Below are 5,916 nucleotides of genomic sequence, written 5' to 3'. Positions count from 1 at the left end.
TATGGCAGACTGTGAGATCAACACACAACAGCAATTGTAAACATATAGCATCTGTGGCCGACTGTCACAACTGAGTCTGTCAGATCTGATGATAAAACGTTAAATTATAGAAAATTATGAGTAAGGACGAGTAACAACAGCAGCAAACCACAAAACAGGTTTTCTAAATCTACACCATGCCGTAATAGAATACAGAGTGACAGTGATCACTGATGATATATAGACATAAGTACAAAATTTGTATATCTAAAAATATGATAACTACCATTGTAATACAGGAAAATAAAAATACTATTTAACTTTCACAGAGAGTCTAGCTGCAATTTCGATTTCATCACATAATGTCTCTAAGAGATATATTCAATACTGTGGGCCCATTGGATCATATATTAATACATGTCTTAGCTATCTGAAACTCTGCTTTATAAATTTTATAATATTAATTTCTTACTTTATAAACCACAATTGCTGTAGAACTGGTGGCAGCTAAAAAATTTTGCTACTAACACAGACACAAAAGTGGGCAGTAGGCAAGAAAGATTGACTGTCCCTGTCTTAAAGAAATTTATCTTGGACACATGCCTGATATAGATGCTAACTACTGGCATTTAACAAGTGTACAATTCAGCTATCAATTATTTGTCAAAAATAAGATATATAGACAAATGAAATCGTTTTATTTCAACCCATATAGTGTTCAGCATGATCCAAACTTTGGGGCAACTGCCTTGCCACAGTGGATACACCAGTTTACATAAGATCACCGAAGTTAAGCGCTGTCGGGCGTGGCTGGCACTTGGATGGGTGACCATCTGGGCCGCCATGCGCTGTTGCCATTTTTCGGGGTGCACTCAGCCTCGTGATGCCAACTCAGGAGGTACTCGACTGAATAGTACTGGCTCCAGTCAAAGAAAACCATCATAACGACCAGGAGAGCGGTGTGCTGACTACACACCCCTCCTATTTGCATCTTCAGTTGAGGATGACACGGCGGTCGGATGGTCCCGATGGGCTACTTGTGGCCTGAAGATGGAGTGCTGCTGCTGCCAATATGTCCCAAACTATACTCTGTTCATCATAAGAATAAACCTGATGTAAACATTACACCATGCATTCTTCCGCATTCGCTTGAATCTCATTGGGTTTTGTTTCACGTGGAGCGGAAGCCAAGTTGTGACCGGTATAGTCAAGTACGATCATAAGGATATGTTTTATGCTGTGTTACATGCACATAGACTGAGCGATAATGTGCAGGACAACAGCTTTACTGGCACATTAAACTTGGACGGCACTGGACAACTAGCAGTCCAACTAGCCTGCAATGATAAGAGCAGTTGCAGTTCAGACGTAAAAATAGACGGGCAAAAAAGCAATACAGCTTCGAATCTCATTTAATTTTTGAATAGAATGAAATAATACCCGGCAAAACTTCAGCACTACCAAGCGCTTCTTAGGTGAATAGACAGAAAGCATTAAATACTCTCGTTCTCACTTGACATAGTACTCTAATTACAAACAAGAGTGATGAAAATTCCTAACTTAAACATAGGGTAATTTCCTGTGAGCGAGCTATGTTTCTTGTTAAAGCATACTGCAGGGATTTCACCGTACTGTTGAATACTGAAGCCACTGAAGGTATTAATTACAGCCAGTCGTCTGGTAATCTCTTAGCTCCTTCCTTATCCATACCCTACAAAAACGTTTAAGTACTTCGAACTATCATCTGCTACGTTGATAACGAGTCAATCAACAACAGATTCCACGAAGCCACCCAGGTGCCGTATTTTCTCCTCTTCTTTTATGACGCGCCGTTCTATATCCCGCCAACGTTCGGCAGTGACACGTGAAAAAGCAGCGTGCGTTAGTGCCAGTACGTCTGGCAGCTGACAAAATTCTGGAGCCAAATCCCTCAACATAGTTCCATATCACTTCTGTTGGGTCCACAAATTTAAAGATGCGGCATTTGTATGGTGTGTACGATGCTGTGAAAGTGATGTTTCTATGACAGATATCTATATCTGTGGTATAAAACAGTGGACATAGTCCAAATGAAGAGTATCATTTTTGCCTTAAAATTAAATTGTTATGTTTTCTTAATTTAAGCAATCTCTGTTAACTATCTTTCATAGAATATCGGTAATTGAGAATTTATATTTGGAATGAAAACACGAATTTCGCGTGCAGTATATAATTAAAAGCAAGAAGACATGCATTATTCATAAAAAAATGATGATGATAGGTAATTGAAATTGAACGAGAAAGAAACTGACCCAGGCGAGACATGAACCAGCGAACCATTAACTGCAACGAGTTATCAAGCTACTATGCCACCGATTCCACTATACACGAATATCGTACACGTGTCAGTTGTATCTAATACGTCCCTCAGATGACTTCAAAGCCAATTAAATCTGTAAATTTATGACAAACATTAACAACAACCTATTTCTCGGCAATTTTCAACCGTGTTCCATACGCGTGTTTCACTATGGAACAGGAAGCAGCCTCAGCCATTTTCATACTGCGTATTAACAGCGCAGCAATGCAGAGGCTGTTACTATACACTGTTTTTGAAATAAAAGCTACATAACTGAAGCGTGATTAAGAAAAATGTTGATGGCTGCTAATACATTTTAATACTTAAACTTTTATTTAACGTAACTTAGTAATAATATATCTCGTATATAAGTAGGACCTGCTTCCAAGAGCGCAGTAAAACCAGTGTACGTGTGCTACGGCTTCTGACCAATCATCGCGTTTGTGCTTGTTTACATCAGTTTTATTCATATGAAGAACGGAAAATAATTCTTCGTGAATTTTACAAATATAGACTACCAGGTTATGGGAACATCACCCTGTCTCCTCGTACTATTGCTGATCAGCTCTTGCTTAACTGAAACGTTATGGGTTGCATCTTTATAAAATAAGAAATGACAAGACTATCCACCCACAGTTCGAATGGACGTGTTCGAACTTGATACAGTCATTTAAAAGGCGAAAAAGGCTATAACAACGGATTTAGATTATCTGAAAATGGAACAGATTGAACACTTAGGTACTAAAAGAAGTTCATTGGCTCTGTCAGTTTTTGTATGTTTATTTGTCCCTAAATGATGAAAGAACCCCTAATATGCATCACAGACGGTTTCTTACTTTCTCAGCTCATGATTGTGGTGATGAGCTTCTTTGCAGTCCTGGTGCGATACGGTATGCAGACTCACTACATGAGGTAACTATGCTATTAAAGGAACAATTTTTCAGAGAAATGCCAAACACTTGAGTGTTACTGAAACAGTTTAGTCAGGGGTCAACAGCCTTGCCATGACCTGTGAGACAAGGATAAAAATGGTACTACATGTATACTACTCTTAGCAAACTCATTACATCACATTAAGTCTCAAATTCTCGCAACTGAACAGGAAACATACATTGGTACCTGTCTCCACTTAACTTGTAACTACAATATTGCAATTCCATCAAAAACCTGAGCAAAGAAATATTCTCTGCACCATGTCCAGAGCAAGACAGATCCAACAGTGACAGGAAATCAGGCACATCAGGTCTCACAGAAACAATGTACTTCGTTCTCCTTTGAACAAGCCAGTTATTTTCACAAAGTGCTGCCTTCAATTAACAACAGCAGCTTCTTCTGCATCTACACTTTCCATATCCCCACGACGAATTATAAAATTGTCAACGAGACATCACTACTGCCAGCTGCCACCATAATGTCTTGCTCTCAATCACAACACGACTTCGAATGTTGGAAACCATGGATGAATGTCCATGACCAGGCAGAGGGACAGAACTTGTAGTTATTTCAGTCCATCTATACTCAAAAATGTAGATTCTCCAATCTCCATAGATCCCAAATAGCTATCTCAGTTTTTCATTGAGGTCGGTCTACTCCATGAATGTTTGTGTATGTCCCTGAATAAACCGTTTTGAACTATTTCTTAAGAGAAATTTGCTTTAATGTTTAACAAATAATTAATAGCTGTACTGTAACGCTGCTAAATGCAAGTAGTTAGCGTCTGTATCATGCATGTGTCCCAGATGAGTTCCTTTAAAACATATAAGTCTAAATAAAAAGAAAACGTCTGTCCCACGTCTTGTTGCAGATGAAGCTAAGGAGTTAAGATGGTCGCTGCTTCAAATGTATTCCAAGACATGGTGAGCTTTGTACAGTGTTTGTGTCATTCTTGTGTGTGCTCAGTATTAACGACGACAATAAAAAGTGAATGGCTGTTTGGTGCACTTGTTGAATGTCAATTTCGAGAATATGAACCATTATGACAGGTACATGTCCAACGTCGAATTCCTAAACAAAAGGAAAAAGTATCATACGCACTGGAAATATATACATCAGACATATATGTAATGTATGTCGGCTACTGTTGGTTTGTCCAGAATACTATGCACTTATTGGGTCCATAACTCAGGTCTAGGACTATACACTTGACATTCCCAGGTTCCAGTCATCATAGAGGTGGATATTTAATCCACAATTCCCAAAAGACAGGCAAATTCCCTTCTCTTAGTCATCCATGAGGTGAACTTGTTTAGCCTTCGACAATAAGTGTTACTGCCTCTTAATCACTGTTGTGTGGACGCAGGATACCTGAAAACTCATAAATGTGCCAAATACACTGATCAGCCAGAGCATTATGACCACTGAGCTAATATCAATACAAAGCCACCAGGGTGATAGCAGAAATGACTGTTAGTTAGACACATGCACGTTGCATGTAGAACCAGTGAGCATGCTATCCATGTGTAGAATGGGGAAGCCGCACAGTCTATCTGAGTTTCACTGAGGGCAGATTGAAATGGCCTGTAGGCTCAGCACGAACATTTCGGAAACTGCGCGACTTGTCAGGTGTTCAGAGAGTGCTGTGGTGAGTGTCTTCAGCATGTGGCGAAACCAAGGTGAAACCATGTCCAGATGTCGTGGGGATGGGCGGCCCAGTCTCACTACAGATGTTGAATGTTGTAGGCTGGGCAGATTTGTAAAACAGGACAGGCGGTGAACTGAGGTGCAACTAACATCAGACTTTAATGCTGGGCAGAGTACAAGTGGCATCTGAATACACAGTACACCAAACACTCCTAACAAAGGGCCTCCACACCCAATGACCCATGCATGTGCCAATGTTAACACCGTGACACAAGCAACTATGACTGAAATGTTCACATGGTCCTTGGTGCATTGTAAGACCATTGCCGCCATCTACTGAATCATGATACCTTCTTCACCATGGAGCTGGAGGGCATGAACCCATCGTCTTGCAGGGGAACAGCTCCTTGATACCTGTATCCCTGGATGGAGACAAGCTCGCAACGACTCCATTATCTCTAGGGAACATTCACATGAACATCCATGAGTCCATTGGAGCTTGTGCAAGGCACCATAATGGCCAAAGAGTACCAAACACTGGTTGCAGACACATACACCACTTTATGGAGATCATGTTTCTCTATGGCGGCAGCATTTTTCAACAAGATAATGTGCCTTATCATAAGACCAGGAGTGTGATGGAGTGATTCGAGGAACATAGTGGAGAGTTCCAATTGATGTGCTGGCCCACCAACTCGCCAGCACTAAACCCAATCGAACACATCTGGGATGTGATTGAATGTGGAGTCAGAGCTCATAGCTCCATCCCCAGAATTTATGGGAATTGGGTGAGATGTGCATGCTGGTATGTTGCCAACTCCTTCCAGTGACCTACCAAGGCTTCATTACTTCCATACCATAACACATCGCCACTGTTATCCATACCAAAGGTGGACATACTGGCTATTAGGTAGGTGGTTGAGGGAAACTGCTTTAAACACCTTCGACATCATCACCACGAGAAGAGAGATGAATAAATATTGGATCAATATGCTACATCTGACATAACACATAAACCA

The 5,916-nt window shown here is 40.6% G+C and overlaps 1 pseudogene; it reads left to right on the top strand.

The window, feature by feature from the left end:
* The first annotated feature begins 718 nt into the window (after positions 1-718).
* Positions 719-836, top strand: LOC126177665 (5S ribosomal RNA; annotated as a pseudogene).
* Positions 837-5,916: the final 5,080 nt, after the last annotated feature.

Source organism: Schistocerca cancellata, chromosome 3 (assembly GCF_023864275.1).
Source record: "Schistocerca cancellata isolate TAMUIC-IGC-003103 chromosome 3, iqSchCanc2.1, whole genome shotgun sequence".
Lineage (NCBI taxonomy): Eukaryota > Metazoa > Arthropoda > Insecta > Orthoptera > Acrididae > Schistocerca > Schistocerca cancellata.
This window is presented reverse-complemented; position numbering and strand designations above follow the sequence as displayed.